The following is a 26343-nucleotide window of genomic DNA, read 5'->3' as shown; positions in this document are numbered from 1 at the left end:
ATGAGGACACGTTTCATCTCTCTTTAGTAATAAAATGATTACTGTAATTTCAGCAACCAACCAGGCTTACTGAACAGAGACGGAACGTGTCCTCATATTATTCGCCTCTCACTCTACTCGTGCGAATACCCCAACCTCTGCGATCAGCAGTCCATTCTATATGTCGATGGTTTTAACAAATATTTATCATGGAAGTAAATTTTCGTCAACCAATTTGTTCGGTTAGTAACGTTAGCGAAGAGCACCAAGTGCAAGTTGGTTAAATATTTTATCGATGTCGGATAAAATATTCAACGCGCGGATAATCTGCAATTTCCCGAATCTACCATGCCAAATGATGATACGCGGCAGTGATACCTGATCGATATTAATCTGGTGATCCAGGTTACGCTTGACATCTACATCTACATCTTGCATGTCGTAGAGGGGAAACGCTAATCCTGGAGTGTTCCAGACGTTGCAATGACAACAGAATGCCGATTAGTGCGGTTGGTTTGATAATTGCTTACAGAACCATAATCGAACTACAAATACTCTGATACCCACGATATCGGCGTGTTGTACGTAATTGGCGAAACTGTCGCCGATCGGCGTTCAAGCATTCTTAATGAAATCGACATCATTCACTGCTTTGACACGCTAATTACCGGTACGTTAAATGAATCAAATACTAGAGAATAATAATTATTCGATTTATGTGCACTCGCACGCACACACGAAGATCATGAAATAATGACAAGTATTGTTTAACATAGGATTGTCGGAAGACGCAAAGTTTATTATATATTTTTCAGAGATGAATACCATGGTGATATATTGTAGTATTATAACTTGGGCAATTATTAATAATGTATGATGTTATGAATGATTAAAATTCCGAATTTATTACTTGAATAAAAAGCGATAAATGAAAAATGGGGAAGAAATAAAATAAATTTGTACCATAAATATAAAGTATTAATATATTTTTATAAAACTTTTATTTAAATGTCGTCGTGGTATTCATCTTTTGGACGACGAACAGTAAAGAAACGAAATATTGATATTGAATATTGTATTAATTTGAAATAAAAATCAATAGAAGCTGTTCTCGACTATCTTCTATTAAAGCTAAATAGCGCGCGTAGTGCTGTATATATTCTAGTTTAATAAAAAATGCCGCAGCAATTAAACCTGAAATTGGGTTTCGAGTTCGGACGATCTAAACTTAACACGACAAAACGAGCCCTTCTTTCTCCCCTCCGTCAAGTTAGCGAACTCCGTAATTAACTGATCTATTATCTTAACTGTTTTGTCTCTCGCGGCCGGATTGTTTTGCTTTTCGATCTCAGGTCGGATTTTCAGCCTTTCTAAAATTCAACGCGTACTTTGACGACGCGAATCTGCTCCCGACAAAACGTACAACCGGATAGTCAAGCGGGAATATCTCTCGATCGCGTTTACGAGTGTCGGAAACGTATCGGCCCCGTGATTTCACGTTGGTATCGCGGGAGCAGCGAGCAATTTATCAACATGTAGTTCCATTTCCCCGGAATTCGCTTCGTGAATATAACGGGACGAAAGACGCGAGGAGCTATTACCGGGATCAATGGAAAATTTGTGCTGAGCGAGATAACGGCATCGAATGTTTTTGCGGCGAGTGTTCGCCTCATGAATTATTGACACCAAATCGCGCGTCGTATGCACGGATTAGCGTAAGCGTGCAGTTTTCCAGCTAGGATGGCCGGATGATAAATCGTCGGCATGGAAATTTATCTAATTTACGGAGATATGGTCGAGATCTTTCATGGAGCATTAGTGGACTGCCGCGTGTTCTATTGGATAAGTAAGGCAGATTGCGGATAAACGCGAGAAGAGCGCGCGCGGATGCGAAATCCACGGCTATTCTGCGTATCTCGTTACCGAAACGCGTCGTATTAGCCGGCGGCAAAGCGCGGTTAATTAGCCTCCTCGGGACAGGGTGACTTCCTGATGTCAGAACGCGCTTTTACGTAACCCAATTTGCCATCTAAACGCTGCAAAAAACGGAACATCGAACGAGTCAGAGAGAGAGAGAGAGAGAGAGAGAGAGAGAGTACGAGTGGGCCGTTGCACCCGTGCGGAGCGTGGCGAACCGACTAGAAGGGGAGAGAATAGTAGTTGGTGGTGGCTGAAGGGAGATGTGGTAAAAGAAAAATGAAAAATAAATGCGCTCGGGGCAACACGCTGCACCGCTGAGCTTGCAATGCTTTTAACTTTCCCCATAAATTTATTTACCCGTCTCTCTCTTCCTCTCTCTCTCTCTCTCTCTCTCTCTCTCTCTCTCTCTCTCTCTCTCTCTGTTTCCTCTTCTCGCCGTCTTCCTCATTTCTAGTCTATCTCCTGTTCCGCGATACCGCTAAAGTTTCGTCAAGGAGTAACCCTCGTTTCTGTCTGCCTCTGTTTCTCCGTTGCTACGCTCCATTTCTCCCTCTCGCCTTCCTGTCTTCTGTATTTCGTGACCCCTTATTCCTTGACCATCTGTTTTCTCTGCCTCCTCCCTCGTGGCTTATCTCTCTATTGACCTTCTTCCGCTTCGCCCTCTTGCTCTTTCGTTCTCTCTCTCTCTCTCTCTCTCTTTTGCCAAGCATATGGCGAGCTCGGAATCGCGTTCCGGCAGTAGTTTCTTAAGGTCCTAAGAGATATATTATATATCGCGTAGCCAGGAACACGTCCATGGGCTCTAGCGATAAACAGGAAAATATTGACGCCGTGTCAAAAAGCCAACTTAAAGGGAACTTTAAACTCTTCCTCCTTTCAAAGGACAGTATGAATGGAGCGCGATGTTGCGACGAGGTATTTCGCGGCATTAAATCATGTTAACTATTACGTTACGTGATTAAACGCTCATCGCCCCGCTCGACGTTAGCGCACCGAGAAACAATTTGAATCGCGATTTTCTATCGGCCGTCGTAACTCCTGGGCTTCGCGACTCCCTTCCAGCCTTTTTAACCCGTTTATCTATTGACTTCCTTTCTTCTCCAAGTACCCCTGCTATAAGTTCTCGGCGTCGCGCTTTTATACGCGAGGAGGATCGATAAAACGTGCGACACAGAAAGATTGATAAATTGTTTACGACGAATAAAGAAAATGTTATTATTAACTATCATATTGTCGCATCGTCATCGTGCTTCCGTATTAATCGCGTGGAAGAGTCAACAGGAAAGATAAGCGGCGACCGTTCCAAAATGTCGATCATTCTTTTATTCGAGAATTCTGTTCTATTTACTAAAAGCGCAAAACATGACATAAACATTGCTTTCCTCGGCTGGAAGAAATGTCCGTTCAATTTACGATTCTTGAATGGGACAATATTTGAGGATTTAAAACAATTTATCCCACTTTATACTATTTTAGAGTAGCTCTCTCGTTCGACGGACGCTCGAAGATAAAAATTTATTACGATATGAAAAAATTAGAGAATTTCTGAACAGTATCTATGTGGGTAATGGCGCACCTACTCGGATCAGAGGATCAAGAATATCCGATTACTTGGAATAGACTGCCACCGCTGTGACAAGCTATGATCCAAATATATTCATCTAGCTTGACAAATAATACGGTTATATTCGACACGCGGACTAGCTTCGCCGATCCATTCATTTCGTAAATGGAATGAAAAATATTATTTAATATTCGCGCGCAACCTACCTCTCGCAGGCGTGTTTGCCCGAGAGATTCTTTAAAAATGGAAAAGCACCTTTAACCAGATTGGCTGTATTATAATAAGCTTTTGATATTCTAATCCGAGATAAAAGAAAATTGAATAAAATGGCGATAGAATAAATGGTTTCTATCTTCCTTCACTCCTCCGGAAGAAACAATTATTGATTTATTCCAAATGACATTATCAATGTAATATATGCAGTAGTACAACGCTAATAATAATAATAATAATAGAACTGATACGCAATTTGTCGGGAAATATAATCCAGTTAGAAAATTTCATGTTGATTCTTAGATATCTGTTTATTAAAAATCGCTGCCGAAAAATGGACGATACCGTTGGAGATCGAAAAGCTACAGAGTCACTTGCCATATCTATTTCTGTCTCTGGATAGTGCTCTCGCGTAATTTTTAGTGCGGATCTTCCCGCGGTGGTCTTTACACGACTTTTCACTTAACCCCGAAACCCGTGGAGTTTAAAAGAGCACGCCCCCCCCATTCTAACTGGCCACCCCTTTCTTTCTCTTTTTTTCAAACCGCGCTTTTCCTACTGGCAACGCGGCTCCGCCATACGTCGAGAGTATCCGCGCGAGTCGAGCGTAGATCGCAACGGGATTACCAAAAGCCTGTGCCGCTTCCGGTTCTACGGTTCTACGGTTCGTGACCAGGGCGTACCATTCGCTACAAATAAACCCCACGGCTGGTTTCGCAGCCCGGTCACGCATAACTCCGGTGACGTCTACGGTATCCGCCTCGCCGACCGCCGACTGCCGACTGTCACACTCGTGTCGTGCCCGCCGCTGGCTACGATTATTTTATTAGTGGAAACGAAGCGGCAACGGACTAGAGAGCACCCAACGCGACCCGGTCCAGAAAAACATTAACGTTCTGCGCGAAATTGAATTGACTTGCCATTGGATTCACCGCCCGGCATTGTTTTTCCAAGAGACCAAAGCCGTGGAATCGTCAAGCGACGTTGAAACCTCGCTTCCACTATATCCAGATATCGCAAGGAAAGAAATGTTCTTTCCGTTGAAATTAAATTCTGCCATTATCAGTGAGAGAATCAAAAACCAACCACGCGGTGTCGTGGTAATCACAGTATAAAATCACAGTAATGTTAAAGATAGTATTAACGAGGGCACGTTCTATCTAATGGGGATGCAGTTGAAGCTTTACACTGAATTTAGCCGCACAATACGGAAGTCCGAGCCTGGGAAGTCGCGCAAGTTTTCCCGATAACATCGCGGAGCGTTATGCTGCGCTGAAGTTCGAGTAAAGACTGTCGCGTCGCATGCTCGCTACGGTGGACAGTATTTATCGTGTTGGATGATTTGTGAGCGGGATGGCCGTCACTGCGAAATAAACTTGGAGTCTGTTTCGCAGGCCAGTCACGCTTGCTCTTTCTCAAAGTCCGTGTTCTTCTAAACTCCGAGTGACGCCCGGTCCTACGTACGAGGAGGAGACTCGTCTCTTGTTTTTCTATTTCTCTTCGCGTTACATCCCGCACGATCGTAAAAGTTGTACCTGTTCTACACGAGCGGACGTAACGGCGATTTCCACGTCGTTCGCTTTAAAGTAGTTTGTACGTTCCGCGCGCCGTTCGGATAGATTCTTCGATTGCGTCGCTCCTCTGCAGGACAGAAACTTTCAAGCCAGGCGCGATTTGAGAACTTGGACGATTGTGCAAAATCAACGGGGACAATGTTTACGGGAATTTCGATATGCACCGAAAGAAATTAAAATATAAATCGTTTTTCGTGTCAATTCTATTTTCGTGTCACTCGCAACGTATGTCACGCGAGTGCGTCCTTCGACGATCATCCTCATCTCCTTATCAACCTTTTTTACTTTGGCTTGCACACACGTGGATCTTGGAACGTTACATTTGGAGTCGCTTTCGTAACGTTAAGCCTGAACATACATGTACACGTGTCTAGACTTTCATCCTCAAAGCGCTTACATGCCTCACTGACGGCACGTGACCTTCGACATCGGTGTGTATATACAGGGCACGATGTCGAGGGTAGATTCATGACCGCCATCGGAGCCAAGTCTGCTACGGTACAGCCGTGGCTGTGTGTCGGTACTCGCAATTTTCCCTTCACCATACACCTGCTCCAGCACGCGTTATAGCCAAGGAAAGAGTCCTTTATCTACGGCCGCGTCTCGGTACAAGGCGTAGGGAAGGGGAGGTCGCAGTTAAGGGCTCAGGTGCCCCGATAAAGCGGTCGATAAGGTGCTCATATCTCCGCTCCTATCTGTCGCCGGGCTCGACACGCGCGAGCATCTCTGTGTGAACACGCGTACGTGTATGCGGAAACGAGTACACTTTCCGCCAAGTGCGATGCACGCTCGACGAAGCTTGAGCGGGAACAAAGAGTCTCGGGATCCGTATCGAGCGTCGAGATTCTTCTAAATTAGTCGCGGAAACGCAAAATTATTATTTCTTTTTCTAACGCCAATAACGTTGAACTGGGAGCAACTGGTGTTGAACGGAACAGTTCCTGGCGACTTGTCATCGCGAGAGATCTTTGTATTTTGCAGCAAGAAATCACCTCGGATTATCGCGTAAAGTTCTTTTAAGCGCGTTAGCGAGATATCACTTTTTTATGGTCAGATATTAAAGTCACATTCAAGCCCCGAATGAAGACGGTTAACGAGCCATGCCCTTCGCATTGTATGAAAAATTGACTTAGCGTGATTGGTAATTCTATTCTGTGGGGCTTCGTTTGCGGAGATGCGCCAATTTAAGTATTATTGCGGGAAAATGAGAGTCAGCGTGGGTAGCCCGAGCGAACGTAGGGTAGTTCGATTATTAGAGGGCATTTACTTCGATCAATGGAATAATTACGTCGCATTTTGTCGCTTATTGGTTTATTGGACTCGGCAAAATCGAACTGCGTACACGAATACGCCGGTCATTGGTATACGTAGTTGCCGATATCACGAAAGCTAGTCCTCGTGTCGCATTTAAACGTCTCCTTGGTAGCAGCTCGGAAGTAACCGGCGTATTGACAAAAAGGATATTAATTAATAAACTTGAGCTTGAAGAACGATATAGCGTTGTATTTTACATATTGTTTCGTGGTATAAATTTTAAACTGTGTTGAAAGAGAGAAAAGTAAAACCTATAATACGAGAATGGGTTGACAAGTTTTGAGCCTAATATCGAAACAATTTTCTTTCGGTCAAACTCATTTTTATTTTTCGACGTAGTCTCTTTTCAAGTCGATACACTTAACCCTTTGAAGCAACCCACGTTACCACCTCAACTTCTTTACTTTTTGGCCATTTAATTTCTAGTTAACGCATTTAGGTCGGGGTTTTTGCATTTTTTGGGGTATCTTAGCGATAAAAGAACATAAAAAAGTTGAGTAGTCTTGAATATTTATTGTAAAAGTTTTATAAACACAAATATTGAAAAACAGCAATTTTTTCGGAAAAATTAATTATTGGCCAAGTTTTTTAAGATTATTTCTTGAAAACTTTGTACAAAGTCGCAGTACTGAAGTGGCAACGACAAATAATGCCAATTTTATGTTGAGACTCAAAACTTTTCAACCCACCCTCGTAATTAGGAATATTCTTTGCGATTGTATAATATTACAAGGTGACCATTAAGATTGCTTCGAAAGTAAGTGGTTATTACTTCGTAACAAATAGGTCGGAGAAGTCAATCGCCATTTTGTGGAGGAAACTTATCAACTCTATTACCATACGTACAAAAACTATATACAATGTTTTAATTGTACAGTTGGAGAAATTACATTTGGGAAGCGTTTACACGGCAAGATCGCGAAAATTTCTAGTTGAAATTTATTAAAGAGCCTAGATCGGTCGATTTCTCCTCGCCTTGGATTACGCGAGGTCGAGGATTGATTGAAAAGAATTCCACGTTGGTACGAGTTTCACGGAACGACGTCGTAATCGTTTTTCGTGAGTAGAGTTGCTTATTATAGGAGGGCAGTTACATAAATAGATTACGTTTCGTTACCTTCGCTCGCGTACGCGGTAAGGAATGCGCGCGGATAACGCGGAAACAAGCTTGCGGTGGATGAAGAGCGCGGAATTAGTTTCGTTAGCCGGATAGCCAGACGGCGGAGATTTTACGTTGTTGCGCGAGAAACGGTATCTACGCTGGATAGCATTACGTGACCGAAATTTCTAACGTGCCCGCACATAAATTTCTCCGCGATTATTCAGTGAATCCTATCCCGGGGACTCTTTGTCCTCTCGACGGTGCGGAACGAGCGAAACGGTAAAACCGGCCGTCCGATAGCAAGTGCTATCCCCGTGAGCGAAACGCGATATTACCGCGATTTCTTCGACTCCAGTTATCCGCTATTTGGAAAATTCTCTGTGATTTTTTTTTTTTCCATCGCGGTTGGTTAAACCCGACGATGAGACAGGACGAGACGTCGCGACGACACGAAAGCTCGAGAGTTCAAATTTCGTGCACACGTCTGCTTATGTACATGTATGCCTGGCGCTACATATCTCTTTTCCATGCAAATATTACGTTTCATATACTTTCATCATTTCAGTTTTACCGCTACACGCGAAGCCATACTAAATTGTACTTGTTGCAAAAATGAAAACGCGAACGCGTTACATAAAGTGGCAGGCGCGTTTCTTTGTCGTAGTAGGTACGTTAGATTTCGTTCGCGATGAACTCGTAAATGATTTTTGCTCAACGTGAGCTCGAATAAATTACCGCGGGTATTAAACATCTTGATGAAGATGAATGTTAAATAACTATGTCACAATAATACGAAAATACTCGCTCATTGAAAGTTAAATTAAGAAGATTTAAATAAATTGAAGAATAACATTTTTTAATTATTGTCCCCGAAGTTTCATTCGTTGAAATTCTCTCGTTTTTATGCGTTAAATGCAAGATTCATCTGCAATTACGTGGCGCTTTGAGTCTGATGTTTTATGTATATCGAGAGAGGATCTCGTCTGATATACTCTAAGAGCTATGCCAGAAGAGATCGATAATTAGGCGCTCACGCGTACTTGATCGCTGTGCGACGTCTATTCAACGAGTTCATAAAAATAACTTGCTACTGCGTACGACGCGCTTTTAGTCCAAAGTGCTTTTTGTTCCCGCGGCAGGATATGAGCTTCTTTGTACCGCGGTCAGCCGTTGATACCTTTCGAAGTCGCCGCGTAAAGCTTTTCGACCCCTGCTCCAACCTTTTATGAATCGCAACAGCACATTGAAGCGTCCGGGAGGAGAGAGAGAGAGAGGTTCTTTTCACGAATCGTTTCTAGTAATTTGATACTATTTCGAAATGAAAACGAGCGTTACTAAAGTATCGTCAGACAATGTGGATTAGTTCGCGTCTCGCTTTTCTTAGCGCTCCATACTCGTTTTGTTCTTCTCGTGTCGCTGGTTCGTCTCATATTTCTTTACATAGATCCGTTCGCTAACAGCAAAAGAGACATTACAACGATTGTTGGGGAAAAAATCCTACATGTTTGATAAAAAGATGTTGAAAGTTACATTTTTTTTTTCTAAAAGATAATTTTTATCCTCTCGACATATATGATATTATAATAACTCGCACGAGAGCGTAGCTACTTTATAAGATATTCTGCATAGGAAACATGAAATTTGTGGATTGTTGTTCGATGGCAATCAACAGTAAAGTAAGTGGAAGCGATATTTATAGAATTTCCCTTAGTTTTCCATCGATGCGGGAGTTTACATGCGTATGGCCGAGTAACTAGTGCAAAAAGTTAAAGCATCAAACTGTAATTTCCGACGAGCGAAGGACGTGTTTACCGACGCCCCACGGTATGTTTGTGCAACCGAGTCGTCTTGATGTCGCGGATGCGTTTTATTACGCGGCGAGTTCAGAAAACGCAACGAGAACACGATAACGTTTAGGTACCGAGCGATATCGCGACAAATATCGTCCCTGCTCCAGTATCGGCCGATATTCGCCGATACATCAACGTAGAACATAGAACGTCGAAATCGATCACGATCGATTTTAATGCAATTTCTATCGGCGCGTTCTACGGTTGCAAAGTGCGCACAGATTTCCTCTATCGAATCACTCGCCACCATCGAATTCGACATAATTCTATCGGCGGCGCCGGCAAAACTGTGTGTGAGAGAGAGAGCGAGCTTTCCAAACCTGATAATAGAAGGCGGACTTTCACTTAGTAAATTGGACTATCCGCTAACTCCATGTCTGAAATCGGCATTCCGGAGAATCCCCGGCGATCTTCCTTACGTCAGTCCAATGTAATAAAAAAGAAACGATCCCGCCAACAAAATATGCTATTATCGAATAAGAAATATCGCGAGAATATTCCTGGCTATTCATTTTACACACATTGTGGCGTAAATCAATTTGTGAAACACAATGGCTTTAATACGTCTACAGATCGAAATTGTGTAACAAGACGTTTTAACCGGGCTCTCATAACTTGACATCATCTTTCTGGATTCAGTACACAGTTTATTTCTACGACATCTTCGACGAGAGCTTATTCGAGATGAAAACGAAGCAATATTTTAAATCGATAACTGATTCTCTTTTCATGACAATATTTATCAGGCTTCGAAGAAAGTCAATTTGAAGAATATTATTTTCCCGTCCATTCTCGCCATTATAAAGTTTTTACTCTCTTTCTGCGCTTTATAGGTGATATTCCTCGCATTACTTTCCTCGTGGCAGGAGGACGCGTTTGGATTTTTTATCAAACCAAATAGAATTGTACGCAAATTGATACGTGTTAAAATATTTCTACAATCTGAGGAATTAAATGCGCCACTAAAACTGTATCCGCGCGCATGTTGAAGCACTTATTCGCGCATTGTTCTCTCTTTACATTCGGCGAGAAAATGGACTGGATTTCCTGGTCGTTTCTTTTTAAAGATACGGTTTATCGATCGTAACGAGTGTACCGTGAACGTCCCGACAAACGGCGACGGGAGTCACCGCTCAGAGCTCTCTCTTTCCACTGGCCGGCGCTTTCGCGCGGCGCCCTTGTTCCGTGACACTTTGGAAATTAAATTTACGAGAAATAGCGCTTACTTCGTTCCAGGCGCACGCGCCTGGAATCGTAACGAACGAGTTTTGTGCGAGCAGTTAGCGCTACGAACGCGAATACTCAACTATTTTCCGCATAAGAGATGACCGACTCGTTAAATATGCGACGGCGATGTGTGCGTGCGAATGCATGCGTTTTCTATCCCGTTACTTCCTTGGAATCTTCACTTTCAAAGTAATCGTCGGAAAAATAAAATCGGACGCCCCCGGTCGAAAGCAAAAATCCCCGGGAATATCAACCGTCGTGCGCGCAAACGTTCCATTCTGCTCGGCTATTAGACAAACTGGTACGATTAAAGTAATTATGATAATTACTCTAATTTTCCGCGCGCAATGTCGTCCCTTGTTGTCCCTTGCAACACAATATGTTATTATGCGCGATAATGGTTTATCAAGAAATAAATCGCGACATTTTTCGCAGTGATTGAATTTGTTTAATTTACAATTAAAGGTAAAATTCACGTTTTATTTGCCGACGTCATAACATTCTTTCCGGAGAGTACAAACTGGATCAAGCGATAATAAATTAAGTGCTCGCGCGTTTTTAATTTTAGGCCGGTTATATTCGTTTAAAGGAGAGAATTCTACTTGGAAATTCCATATCGAAAGATACTCAGATTAGTATCGCGTGAATTCTTTCCGCTTATATTAAGCACGAAGTAGTGATCGCGATACCAGCAATACTTAGACGCCGATTAAAAGTTGGCTCGCAGGATAACTGTGGAGCTTCGTCAGCAACGCGAAATTTTATCTCGAAGAAATGTTAATGAAGTTCAGTTCAGTTTGGATAGCAGCGTGCAATTATCTTGGATCGACTATATTCGGTCTCATTACTATACCAAACTTTTTTCTGTATTTAAATCTCAGTGCTTTTGATTGTTATTAAATATATGTATGATCGATCTGAACTTTAAATTGGTCTTCTCTCGAATAACTTTTGCAATTTTGTGACGAGGAGACATAAATGAGTTTAGGGTAGGCCCTTTCTTCATTCTTCATATGCGTGTCATAAGTAATTAACATGTTTGCGAATAAGAAGCTATTCAAACTTTCAACTACCGTGAAAACGTTAAACACGCATATACAATATATTTATTATCTTACTTGAAACACTTATAGAATACCTGCAAAGAAAAGAATCGGAAGTAGCTCTGTTATAGATATATTACCGAGTATTTTGTCACAAAAAGTGCTTTCCTCGTGATATCCGGTATTTCCTCTTCGACGCGCGCGTTTTATTCCAGTAAAAGCAGAAAAAGAGAACTATTAAAACCCGAGGGTTTGCGTTTTGTTGGAAATACCAAGTCCCTTTGACAATACTCGTATTTGTCAAACGACTAACAATAAGTCATTTATCCAGTGCAAAAAAGCTTTCAAATTAGGCTGAAATTACACCGAGTCCTTTTGAATTTTTTATGTTAATCAGATCCCTTAACGTATACGAAATATATAGTAGTTTTCTTGGAAGGAAAAACTTTGAAGAGGAATCTACAATTTGTTGCAACTTTTCGACGTTAATTATCTCGATAATAAAGTCGTAGATTCAAAAACGAATTGTGGGTTTATGTAACCACAAACAAGTATACGTGAAATAAATTGGGGAGCAAGTTCGTCGGTCAATTAAAAATAAAATTCCCGACGAACTTTATACAAATAGACACTCTCAGAAATACATCTTCGCGTGCTCATTAATAATAGCAGCATTCAATTTTCTGCTGTGTATACATTTATCCGATTTATTTCGAAATCGCATTACCTTGACCACAGGGTATAGTGGTCCGTGCGCTTTATACGAGCTTTATGGAATTTTAGAAAGACATTAGTATCGTATCGGAGCAATGCGAGCATTGGGAGTAGCCGCAGCCGAGAAAACTGCACAGAAACTCCCCGATGAATATCCAAACGAAATTTCTTCTGACGAGCGAACTGTGCTGTCCAAGGTATGCTGCTTTGGGTCAAAAAGATTTCACGGAGTGCTTTATTTTCTTTGAGAGCGCATGTACGACTGAGTGGAAGAAAGCAAAGCGGAAGGAGCGACAGCGAAAACGGCAGGAGAAAGCCGCGAGAGGAGTAGGACGAACCACAGTCAATGGCTGATATTACTCGAACCTAATCCGATATTGAGGAAATTCCCTGCTTCCTCAAGAATATGATGTTATTTTGCGTACAACTATTTTCGTTCTGTACAACAATTTCACTGTGTAGGAAGTATATTATGCCAAGTATAAGCGTGCGAACCGAGCAAGAACTGTGCGATTTCATTTATTTGGAAATATTTAAAAAATAACATTTTTATCTTCTCTACAAAAATAGTGACATCACCAAATTGCGCCAAATGTAATAATGGATATTTATACAAACTTGTGTTATGATTAGTTATTTTATATCAAAATGTTATATCCTAAAAATCAAACTAAAGATTTTACAGAAAAAAATCATGGAGATAATAATATTAATGAGACAAAATGATCGCAAGTGCTTATATAGGTCACGTTCCCCAATTTTTTCACACTTGAACTTGTGGCCAGGTTTTGCATCAAATGAAAAATCTCATTGAGCTGATTAACAAATGTGTCGGTGTCAAATATTGACCAGCGGTCTCTGTATTAAACATATTTTTGCTCAAATAACATATTGTGAATATATTAGTGCAATTTATCGTCACTCGCGTAGGATGTTGCATAGATTATTACTGTCTTGTGCTCTATTCGTTTCCGACAATACAGTAATAACATTTATTTAGGCCGCTGTGATATTTGTATTTCTTACCACGAATCTCTCTGTATCTAGAAACATTCTAGTTTATATAAACAAATCGAAACGCTTAAAATGTTTGTCGACAACGTACGATTGTGCGATGCATAATATACAATTGATCAACGTGCACGAATTTTTGAAAGGTATTTATTGATTACGAAATAGAACGTTTCTAGACGCAGAGAGCACATTGTAGATTAGGCTTTAAACTTGTACGGCGCGACAGTGAAAAATATAGGATCGCGCAAGGATCGAATATAATACAGTCACGTTTACGAGGGTGCAATAAAAGAATTCATTTCGGCGCGGTATGTACAAATAGAAAATGGCTGCGTGGTTCCACCGAGTAATCGATCATATTCCCGAGCGAAACGGAACCCTCCTTCGTTTATTGGCACGTACCGCGATCGAACCAGTTTTGTCATCTCGAGAAGGCTTTACGTTTCCCCAAGCAATCAACTAGACAACTCGAACGCTTCTCTTCTCACAGACGGGGAAGATTTACTTCCGTTATAACGCTGTCATTATGCGGCAATCAAGAAATGCTTAAAGGACTACGAAATATTGTAATTAGACAGAATATGTATAAGGAAATTTTTATTACCAATTAGTTGTAAATGAATCGATTTGGACAAATGGCAAACGCCGAAAATGGGAAATAGAGAAGAGATAAGAGATTAATGGCCGAGAAGTAGCGCGATGAAAATAGCATTGCACGTTAATGGTGTACGAGAAAGTAAAACGCTGGAGAATTGACTGGACATCGCGCGTCCGTGATGCACGACTTTCGACACGCCAACCTCGAGAGATGTTCCCGCGCCGTTTTTCATCGTAATCATCGTCACCAATTGTGCGACATGACGTAACGAATGGTGACACGGCACGGTATAGCGGACGTTATAAAGTCCGGCCGCGTGTCACTGGTGACGTACGTGAAAAGCGTGTCTAACGCGTGTCGCGACTCGGCCCTGTGTTTGCGTTATATCCCGACGTGAATCGAAAACATTCGGTTCATCCAGGATCGAGGCATCAAAGACTCCATCTGTGCTCCGTCAACGCTCGATATAATTTTCCCTCGTAATTTTGTTGTCGGAATTCAATATTGATCAAGCCCTCTCGCTCTTTGCACGGTGTTTAGTTTCTCATTTACGGCTATGTTGGAAGGTCGCTATTGTTTTTTCTCAACCAGTCAATATACGTAATTAGGTTAGTCAGTCTCTCTCTCTTATAAAGTTCTCATTCGCATAAACTCTAGAACTTTCTCGACGTTGGTGTATAATAGACCGCGAGATAACATCTCGAGCCGGTAATTAAACGACGTCCGGCTTGCTTATGAAGCCGGCCGGCTGCATGATGCATCGTCGCGACGACGTCGCGCGAGATTATTGACGTCGGCGGGAAATCGATAGCCGCGTTTTCTGCTCCAAGTGATAGATGAGCATGCTCAGCATCGGATTACGGTACGGACTAGTCGAAATAACCTGCCGATAATATCGCGTTTGCCTTATTCGGAATTCCCGAACGGAAAGTTGCTCCGATGGCAAGGGGCACAATGTCGCATATTTTTCATTCCTTCCGTCATATTTAGCGAGTAGAGAATATAAAATTATTTCTCTCGCTCGAAAAATGCTTCGAAAAACATGCATAAGGTGTAGGGTGGCCAACTCTTAAACATTTAATTTCGGGACATCAGTTTCCGAAAATCGGGACAGAACCAAAAAAATTGGGACTTTTATTAGTACATCAGATTACCTTGTAATATGTACATGTCCCTTCTTGTTTATTTTACATATATGATATATCTTGACATATTATTTTTTTTAAATAGGTATATTGAATAAATTAGATACACGTAGATAAGGCAAATGTTTCTAATTATTATAACATCGAACATTCGACAGAACATAGTCTTTTACTATTTTTCAAATATAAATAATCATTAATCTAAATTAAACTAATAAAATTCTTAAAATAAAATGAAAGAACAATCATCAATGGAACATAAAAGCAGGAACATAAAATATAAAGGTTATAATGAATTTTAGTTAATGAATGTATGACGTATTATTATATTTTATATTATTTATCTTACATTATGTAAAAATTGGAACAAATGGCGTCCCGCCTAAGGTTCTCTCGGGACAGCTCTAAAGAAAGTTGAAAATCGGGATGTCCCGAAAAATTCGGGACGGTTGGTCGCCCTAATAAAGTGTAATGACCCGACAACCCCGCACAGGGATCGTCGCTCGAGCACAAAATATTAGATTGATGAATGCGTTTATATCAATAGGAAAGTAATTAGCCTTGTAGAGGTAGAATTTATTAACGAAATATCGATGACGAAAATTTATCGCTTATCCGGTCATTTTCGACGACGTAGTAATTATTGCGCCCTGCGGAACGCCCGGTTAAATCCGTCGACTAAAGCCGGTTGAAGTGACAATTGCGTTAATCTTCCGTTGCAATGTTGGGTGCCACCTATCACGGAGGACGTCGCGCTATTTTACCGCGACACGCGCCCAAAAACCATTCATCTCTTTTTCCATTATTCTGCCGTTCCTGCCGTGGATATTACATCGCGCGCCTCGTCTTTTCGCTGCGCTCGCGATGGCCCGCGACTGCCATAACATCGCCTTTCGTTATGCAAGCGTAAGGCTCCCCTTGAGATTCGACCGACGTCACTTTTGTGTTGCGCAAAATTAACAAGCGCCTTTAAATATTTTCCTCTTCACATTTGAGTTAAAAAAAAAATACGTTTCAATCCGCCAAATAAAATATGACAGTTTACGTTGTTTGGATTTGAGAAACACTGGCGCAGATGACAGTTGCAGTATTATCTCGCGTCACGCAAGATCAACAAATATGGGAACGGGGAAACGACGGCGCGCATGGTCACGGAACGGGCGTGATGCAGCAGCATGGGCGGCGCTAAACCCGGAGTTTTATTTAAAAGCGAGCGAGGATGGCCGAATGAGCTTCAATCTCGGGGCGCCGTGTAAACACGGCCATAGATTCCTTTTATCTCTCGGCAAAGGGGCTCCTATTTTTCTTTCTTCCCGTATCGAACGACTTTCCACGGAGCGCGCCCTCAGACTTCGTTTACCCTCCGGCCGGATACAGTTCTTTGAGAGAAGGAGAGAGATAGAGAGCCGTAGTGCACGAGCGTATCCGCCGGGTATCCGAAACATTTTCCCAGTCATCCGCGTGATGATCGTAAACATTCGGCGTGATGCAGCCAATACGTCTTCATAAAATAGTGCTCTCGAGTTATGCACGAGGGACAAAGAAGAAGTCGCGCGCGCGCGCGCGATGACAAGTAACCTGCCGTTTCCGCGCGACGTGTGCCGAGAATGGAGACTAATCTGGATTCAAATCTCGTGTGAAAATTAGAATGCCGTCTATAATAAATTCATAGACGTTGGAACATAGTAGAAATGTACTCGCGTTTCGCATCGGTTATAGTTATCGTGTCCGATTCTAAATATGACCGAGCTTTATTTGGACAATACGAGATATCGGATTCCGAGTTGCATATTACGCTAAACTAGTGATGTACGAAAATACCGAGCAGATTTATCACTGTCTAATTTTATCTCGTAATATAATTTTATCCTTATGACATCGAAACGTTACACACACATTGCATATAAATCCAAGGTTAGCCCGTGAAAAATATGTGTTTACCGAACGCAAATGCAGAAACGAATTATCTAATTACTCGTGTTTTTTTTGGAAGCAAAGTTAACGCCCCTTACCCACGACAACTTACCCTGGGAAAGGAAGAAAATTTTAATCGCGAGTCGCTGGCTTAATGCAGATACTTTGCGCTCGGACGTCTCCAAGTACTGCTGCAGGCAGTTTTAAGGGCGGGATCTCCCCCAGGAAAGTAAATTAACTAATGGAAATGCAATCCCAGCGATCTCCGGCTGCCGCGCATCCTTTTCCGCGCCCCTGCTAGGTGATGTATCTAGTTATCAAGTCTCGCCCGACTCTCTCTACCTCATCCTGGTACTCTCAATGTAGTCTCTAATTTTTTGAGAGGATGCGCGCGTGAGAGAGCGAAAAGGAGAAAAAGCACGAATCCTCGCAGGATACGCTATTTATGCACGTTAGAAGAAAGGTCTTCCTTTTGAAAACCCGTCTCGGTTTTCGCACTATGATCTTCTTTCACTCCTCTCTTACGTTGCGCGAAGCGAAAATAATGCGACGCATTATCTTGCGATATCAAAGAGCTCGTGTGATTTTTATCAGGAGTGAACGATAGTATCGATCGGCGTAAAACTAGGTTGAATGCGCGAACGAGCGGATAAATACAAGCGAGAGACGAGCACACGAGTTATCGCTTGTTTCTCTATTGGAAATCAGCCCGTGGTAATCCGTTAAAATGATGCGGGCTAAAATACCGTACATCGACCCGCAAACGTATTTAGAGACTGTGACGGCGGTAATATCCTCCAATTATTTATAACTTAAATCAAGTATTTGGCTTCATAGGATTATTCAGATTGGTATTGAGATGTATAGATATATTTTTGCGAGATTTATCGTGCATTTTGATCGCGATACAAATACGTTGTTGGAAATCTCCAAAATATGCACAGAGAATTTTGCTGTCGCAGTAAAATCGTCGCTGCTGCCACTACATATTCAATGTGTGAAACGTTCAAATTTCGCTACCACAATCAATTATTCGATATTACACAAATCTGTCCTGTGTTAGCAAAATAAAAAAAAAATCTTATCGAGCAAATTTCACAGAAATGTGAATTTTCTGCAAAATGGCCTATTTCTATCGAATGCATTTTGATGCTGCAAACGAAATCGTGACTGCATTAATGCCGAAACGAAAATTAACACGGCATTATAGTAAAATAATCAGATTCAACAAAGCTATTTTTAAATTAATATTTTTGAACCTTCTTTTCACGATATAATAAAACATATTGTGAAGCGTAAAATGTCTATTAATAAACTTTTTTCTCTCGTTACTTGGAAAAGCTCAATAAGTAGAAAAAAAAATGATAAAAAAAGATGGAGAAATTAACATGACGCTATTCGAATATATAATACAAGATGGCGCGATCCGAACAAGAACAGCAAAGAGCGATGTATAATATCATTATTTATATACAACAGTATAAGAAAAATAGAAATATCGTTTTAATCTCCAGAGATGTCGAGTTTTTGTCACACTAGCGCGCATTAAATAACTAATAGCAATTAGTCACACAACACCGAACGAAATTTAACAATACAGACGAACACATTTGTAACAGCAAACGTAGTAGAGCGACGTATGCATAAAATAAAAGTAAAAAGAAACGTGCAGAGAATTAACAGAATATGATAACGCGATAACGGAAGTAAATACACTGTCTGTATATTGTATATATAATATTAATCGATATTAACACATTGGATATATGAAAAAGGACACTTCCGGACTGCAATAGGTGTTCTCTTGGTAAATAAAGTGGCTACAATTAATCGACACGCACTTTGCGCGAAATGGATTCGCACCCGATAATTTATCACTCGTCATAGTTATATCGGGCGCAATTTTGTAGGGTCGGCCGATGCAATCGATTCGATATCGCTGCAGCGCCTCGGCGCGATGATTAATGCCTGATTATTACCGTAAACTTTCCGTATAATTGCTAACAAAAGCAGGAAGTGCGTTAAATAATGGCTTGGCGGATCGACACTTGCCAAAAATGAACGAATAAATTCATTGCACGGCGGTATCCAATTTAAGCGATTTAAATAGATTGCGCGCGTGGGAGTCTGTGTGTGGGTGCATGCCTGTGCGCACATCAAGCCGCGACAGGACTCGATTATACTTTAATGACTGACGGAACAGACGGGTGGGCGAATACGGTTCGCCGCAGAATAACATGTAATAATATTTGATGACGGTAGAACGAAATGTCACTGCATAAATACGAGGTCATATGCCGGCAATACTTTAACGTTTACACATTTTATGGCTTTAAAAATATCCCGATAACGATTCGCTCGATCTCGCACGTCCACGTCGCGCGTCGCGTTTCTAATGCAGCGACTTATCGCCAAACGAACTAATGGAAATGTAAATTACCGTAGTTCTAAAAAAAGAAAATATGTACGTGTGTGCGTGTATATATTAAAAAACCGATTGATTTACATTTTGCAGCAAGTTTGAAGAAAATTTCCACCGGAAAGTTTTATAATTAAAAAGAGATAATTAGACGGTTTAAAAAACTTTCACATTGGAGAACGTACGTACTCTAAAGCGCGTTGCGCAATAGAGCCTGGCAAAATAAGAAAATAATTTCTAGCGATTTGTTTGACCCCCAGCGCGAACTTTCAAGATTAATTCTTCCAACATACAACTTTCCAACATTAAATATCTCGATAAGTAATTCCCAAACTAGGTCCCTATCAAAGTAAACTCCCTTTGAAATTAACTGGAAATAAAGTTTCGTTACTCTTGTAGTTTGATTCACGAAAAGTCTTTAACTATATAATTATGCCTGCCGTTTAAATTTCCACCGAAGAAAATGCACCCCCGCGAATTCTTGGTCGAGAAATACGTTTTCACCGCCCGCGCCAGTCTTTCCCCGCGTATTTTCCACCGCGAGTGATATAACAATCGCAGTTATATCACCCTCGGCGTCAGCTCTCGTTATCTAATCGCGCGCAAATTGGACCGCGGTGCGAAAGGACCAAAGCAAGGGCCATTTTGCGATTCGGCTAATCCGGAATTAACCGATTTCGTTGAGCGCGCCCGCGACTCGATGATAGAGCATACCGGTGAATGAACGCGGCCGAAAACGAGGCAGCGGGTTAGGCGAGCTCCACCGACCGCAAATAATGTGACGGCAATTAATTGAGATAGCGCGAAGCCCGATTACGAGGACGGAGTGTATACAGGGTGTTCTGGAATCCCCGACCCTAATTTTAATGACAGATCCTTACGACCGATTAAACTTTAAGCTCGAATAGGATTCGGTCCTCCAGAGATTTTCATTTCAGTTATAATTAAAGTTTAATATTAAACATCAAGTTGCAACAAATAACGGATTACGGTCGGATTTTGTTAGATGAAATTGCAAACTCACGTAAGAAAATTTGTCATTAGAGTCTGGCATTACCGAACACCGTGTGCGTGTATCGGGCGTCGACGCCAGTGGACGCCAGCGAGCTATTACGATCATTCGAACGGTCATTGCAACGCCGATGCAACGCCGATGCAACGCGTGTACGCGATGCCCGTTCCGCACTATTTATGCAAATTCGCGGCCGCCCCTAATTGAGTCCCACCTGCTGACGAGCAATAAAGAGCCACGTTTTGCGCGGTTTCGTTCATCCGCGTTAAACACGGCGCGTACTCGGCCGCGCCGGAGCTTATCGCGCCAAATACGCTAAATACGTATCTTCCTCGCGAATAACAGGATTCCCGTTGTTGCAAGCATTTATCGGGCACTGTCGATTTCACGCTAATGTCCTAATTTCGAATCATTTTTAAGTTACATTTCCGTTCGCATCGATAAACGTATACGGCCACGTCGAACGGACGTGGAAGGGATTTATGTATTGTACAGATGTGGTCGACCACAAATTTTAAACACGACTGCGGGCGACGATTTATCGTCCACTCCGTCCACTCGCGTGTTCACGAACATCGGACTAGTTGCTAGAAATTAATGTTGTCTACCGGTAATAGCGTGTTGCGCCAAGTGTCGATACTTGATAATGTAATACGTATGTTTATAGAGTCGCACGCGCGTATATGACAAACACGTCGCTTAATTCTCCGATCCGTAATTTGTTCATCCCCTTTGCAACTTTAAACGCATTGTTCTATATTGAGATTTTTGTCGCGTACCCGCCGGATTATCTGGTATTAGCGGCACGAAAAACTTTGCCATTATTTTAAATTCCCACGCATAAATTCGAGAAAAGCTGCAAATTGAATAGCGCGTCGCGCGATTCAGACGTGCATTACCAGCCACGCGAAATCGAGGGATTTCACACGTTACATAATCGCATTGCATAATCGCGCGAACGTCGACGGAGGAAATGCATCAATTTCCGTCGCTTGTCGTCACATCGGTCGTCTCGGGAGAAACTAGTGTCAAGTAACGGAATCCTTATAGCTGCATGCCGTAACCCCTGCAGTCATTTTCACTATTCTCTTTTTTTCCTACGGCTGCCACCTACATTATCGCGATGGCGCGGACACTTGTACATTTTTCACGTAGGCTGTGTCGATGCTACCAAATGAGGAATTTTTTAACTACGAAGCTACGGCTATTCAAAAGATTTACATGGTCATTTTTATTTGCCTGAAAATAGAGAATTGTGAAACGGAAATATACATACATGTATATGAGACTCTATTTTTTGTAAAGGACACGCGTTTTTTCACGTCATTCTAAAATGCAGTTGCATGTTTTACTACGCTAGAATATCCTCGACGTTTAAATAACAAATATATCATTGGAGAAACATTTATTACAGACTCAAACGACTTTATTGCATTTGTTTGTTTTTACGAAGAGAGGAATCTCTAAAGTTGAATCGGTAGAAATAAATCAAAGTTATTAAAGCGTGCAACGATGACGTACGCATGTCGAAAATATCTCGCGTTTTAACCAAGTACGTGAATTGGCGAGCTGTCGGCCGTAAGGATCGTTTGAGCTATTCCTAAAGAAAACACCAGCGTGACGGCAAATCGGTCCGTAGGCGGCAACGAGGAAACTTTTAAGTGAGCACTTAAAACTGTCCTAACAGTGAGATCAAAGGAAGCAAAAATACCGAACCTACAAATAGCTCCACCGAGCACGGTGTTGTATTAGATCTATATTATTCTTCCGCGCGTTTATGCTTTTCACGCTTTAAAAGTACGTCAAAATCACCAAGAGAACATAATTAAGTGTAAACTTTTATCCCTGAAAATTCAATTATAGACCCTTTGCTTTTCGTTTCTTTATATATCTCGCGGCCGCAGACTGTACATAGAACAAAAATATCTACAACCGTAAGAATAAATATCTTTTTTATTCTTTCTTTGCCGAACACCGCAATGCGGTTCTTCGCGCACTTTCTCGCAGCGTGTCCATGCTTGGAGCACATATAGAGCCGTAAAGAAATAGAAATTTACGGACTGCTCCGTGTATGGAGCGTCAAGTACGTAACACGCGTGTCGCGGCGCATGTACACGTATATTTTGAGCGACGACGGAATGGAATAAAGGAGGCGAGGTATAAAGTTTTTCGTACTCTCAGCTTTTATGATGTTCCATCCACTGTTTATGCTATACAATCATAGCATGACGTCAAAGGATCGGTAACACTTACGATAAGTTTTCTTTTAGAATTTGAACCGATCACGGGAAAAATGTTCGGGGAAAATTTATTCAAGTGACGATATTATTTTATAATTACTAGAGATGTCAAACGTATATTTCTAAATTGCAAATCTTCATTCACAACAAATCTAAAAGAGAAGTGAAGCACACCGCACTTGGAGAAAACTAATCAACATCGCGGAAGAGGCCTCAACTGTTCGATATTAACGACATTCGCGCTGGTAACATCTCTTTTTTAAAAAGGGATTTAGTCAAGCCATTTGACTTTTAATAGAATAAACAATTTTTCTCGATTTCCCTGCCATGAAAAGTGTGCTCGACGTTAGAGAATTTTTTCCTAAAATATTTTTGGAATATTATAATATCTTGGGTTCTCGTTCGAAATCTGTTTCATCTGACATTTAGCCACATTTGAAACGGCCACATGCGATAAACGTACCCGCGCGTCCAATCAGAGAAGAGCGAACCGCGATAGACGTAATTAATTCGATCGGAATACAATCTCGAACCTTCACTTGTCTCGGACGAGCGCCACTCTAGCGCATCTTTCCCGATCACTTGCCAATTTACTACACCTTGAATTGCAAATCGAGCGGCGCGCGTCCGTTCAACAGATATTCGAATCTTCTTTTTCTTCGGTGAATTACGTCCTGTCGCAATTCTACGTGCCTGCTTCGTGCCTGAATTTAGGATACCTCCGTTACTTTGTGCAGTTCGTCGCGGCCATCGAATTTTCGCTAAGAAAGAAATTAACGAGTAAACTATTCCCAGGAGATTTTCCAACGATAAATGGGGTCCATATATCTTGGGCGATACTTTAACTTTGTTAATCCGCCCGAATGGGACATTGTTTTAAACAAACAGGCCATCAGAAGCAAGTTGTGCGCAAGTCTTGAATTCACGAGACATTTAACCGAAAAACCAGGATGTAATAAAGATAGCGTGATATCCAGCAATTGTCTGATTTCAAATGAGGAAGCGTTAGCCAACTGTTCGACCGCGTCGGTCGCTAGCCAATCATCCTGCTAAACAAGGCTAACTTCTGTGGATTATTATGCAGTATCTGGTAATTCTATCTTGGCCTCACTTTTTTGTCACCGGCCCTGATTGTTAGAGAGAAACTATGACTATTAGAAGTAAAAAATTAATCTTGTTTTATTATTTAGATTCCTCGCCATTTAGAAAAATGATTTAGAAAAAATCATTATACTGCCTGAAAGTTTCAAATTTTCTGGTTTTCTCCACCAAAGTTAGAAATATATAATGAATATAGTCTATTTTAATATTTGTAAGTTTTAAAACGTTCGAAGGTAAAAGGTTGTCTACAGATCTATTATTTTTTCAGTTTTCTGTATTAACGCTACGAAAAGATTTGTATTATAATTAAATGAATAGAGAACAGTGTTGTTACAAGATGTCGAAACTTAAGTTATTCTTACTCCAACAGCGGAGGATCACTATTGTGATTCCACGAAGCAACGCAAGTGCAATATGCTTCTTATGCACGAGTTGCCACTCGGAAAGTTTCTCGAAAATTAAACGAATTTACTTGAAGGTGTTAGACTTGGGTTATGACATTTGCCTTATCCTCCCTCTACGCGAATGTGCTGTGAAATGATTCAGATTATACGAAAACGTGTGAATTTTTCGTTAATTTATGAACAAGAACTTGGCTCCAGCAATTAGATTATTGTATGTATTCGTAAATGATGGAAACACATTCGACTTTGAATATCAGGCGCATGCTACCTAAATCGATTTGCTCGACTGTTTTCCATTCAGGGACAGAAAATGGTCTTACGCTTAAATGATATCTGGCCATGGGCAACGTAGCATAGGATCACCAGTAACGACATCGGTGTACAATTATGACGAGCAATCCATGAGTTTATTGAGTTTCAAAGTGCACGAGCGAATTAACCGCATGGATTGGTCTGGTTGGCAAGGACCCCCGAACTTGGTTGCTTCGTAGAAACTCCAATAACTTACGATCGGAACATTGCCAGTAACACGCAATTGTATTTGCTGATCCGTAACGCACGGCGAGAAAGTGATACCAATTTTACGCGCAAGCCAATTATTCGATTTCCGTTTCGTGGCAACTTTTGAGATGAGCATGAGATATTTTTAAATTTCGATTAGAAACGTAATGCAAATAGTAATGGTGTTATTTAGAGGAAAGTAAAATATTTAGATGACAGGAAATTTGGTTACATTATTTTTTTAAATTGTCAGCTACAAAATTTCGTATAATAGTGTGATAAAATTTCACATACGTGGTCAAAAATAAAGATAAAATCTTAACTTTTTTACATATCTGTAACGAAAAATTAATCCAAAATATTGTACCAAATTATTTTATTTTATATTTTCTTCTAATAAACTTCGAAAAAAATATAGACTTTTTTCCACTACTTTCAAATTAGCCTTAGTGTTATAGAGATTGTTTTGCACAAAGAAATATATTTCAAAACGCAGGTAGAATACCATAATAAATTGCTAGGAAGATGGTGTGATGAGTTATTAAATTAAAATTCTTTGTACGACTCAGTAATATTTATATTGCACGTGCGACTGACTATAATATAATTTAAAAATACCCTATAATACAAACGTTAAAATTTATTTTCTGTAAAATCTCTTTTCTTTTGCTAAATAATAAATTCAATTTTTCATTTCTAAAGTTATGCCGCAATACAGTTTATATACATATCGCTTTGTACGCTCCCGAGAAATTTTTCTGCGCTCCACGATGAATCGAAGACGGATATCCCGATATATACGTATTGATTTGCCTATTGCGAGTATGGACCAATAACCGGTTTTCCATGTATCCGAGTAAATAGGAAGGTTATATGCGCCCATGGAGAAAGCCCGGGCACATTGCAAGATATTGTCCGCTCGTCTGTTTATTGGACTGACTGATACGTCGCCTGTCAACCCGTGTTATGTCGTCCATTTGATGCGTGTGTTGCACTGTTCAACATTGCATGTAAATGTCGCTGCTATGGCCTCCTACATGGATTTAATCAAGCAAGTTAAACTAACTACCCTTTGTACTATTACACTTTGGAACTAGGCGAAAATATTTACTCTGTAAGTTTTGTGAACAAAATCAAAACAAAAAAATTTTCTCTAATTACGTGTTACAATTGCTATTATAGGTATAGCACTCTCTCTCTTTAATATTTTATATAAAAATATTATATATAGAGGGTGTGTCCTAATACCCGTATGTCCCGTAGATGGTAGATAGACCGGGGCAAACTGAATAGAAAAGTCCTATACCATTTTGCAAAATTCGCAATAGTTATCGAGAAATTAATTTTAATGTCTGAGCGAATAAGAGCGTAGAAGGCGGCAGGCCGGACTCGGCAGGCAACGGTGGGGCATCATTTAATAGCGAGAGGTGGAGCGGCGCGCCGAAAAAAAATGTCAAAAAAGCTTGCCGCTCGCTGCTTGACAACTTTTTTCGGC

At 41.0% G+C, this 26343-nt stretch overlaps 1 protein-coding gene across 4 annotated transcripts in view; it reads right to left on the bottom strand.

The window, feature by feature from the left end:
* The window catches only part of LOC105564046 (lachesin-like), a 302292-nt gene that overhangs the window by 45311 nt on the left and 230638 nt on the right, over positions 1 to 26343 (bottom strand). The gene's annotated exons all lie outside the window — the stretch shown is intronic.

The sequence above is a fragment of the Vollenhovia emeryi genome, unplaced genomic scaffold, assembly GCF_000949405.1.
Source record: "Vollenhovia emeryi isolate VEMERY1.0 unplaced genomic scaffold, V.emery_V1.0 DF939169.1, whole genome shotgun sequence".
NCBI lineage: Eukaryota > Metazoa > Arthropoda > Insecta > Hymenoptera > Formicidae > Vollenhovia > Vollenhovia emeryi.
Note: the sequence above shows the minus strand (reverse complement) of the source record. Positions and strands in the feature narration are given on the sequence as shown.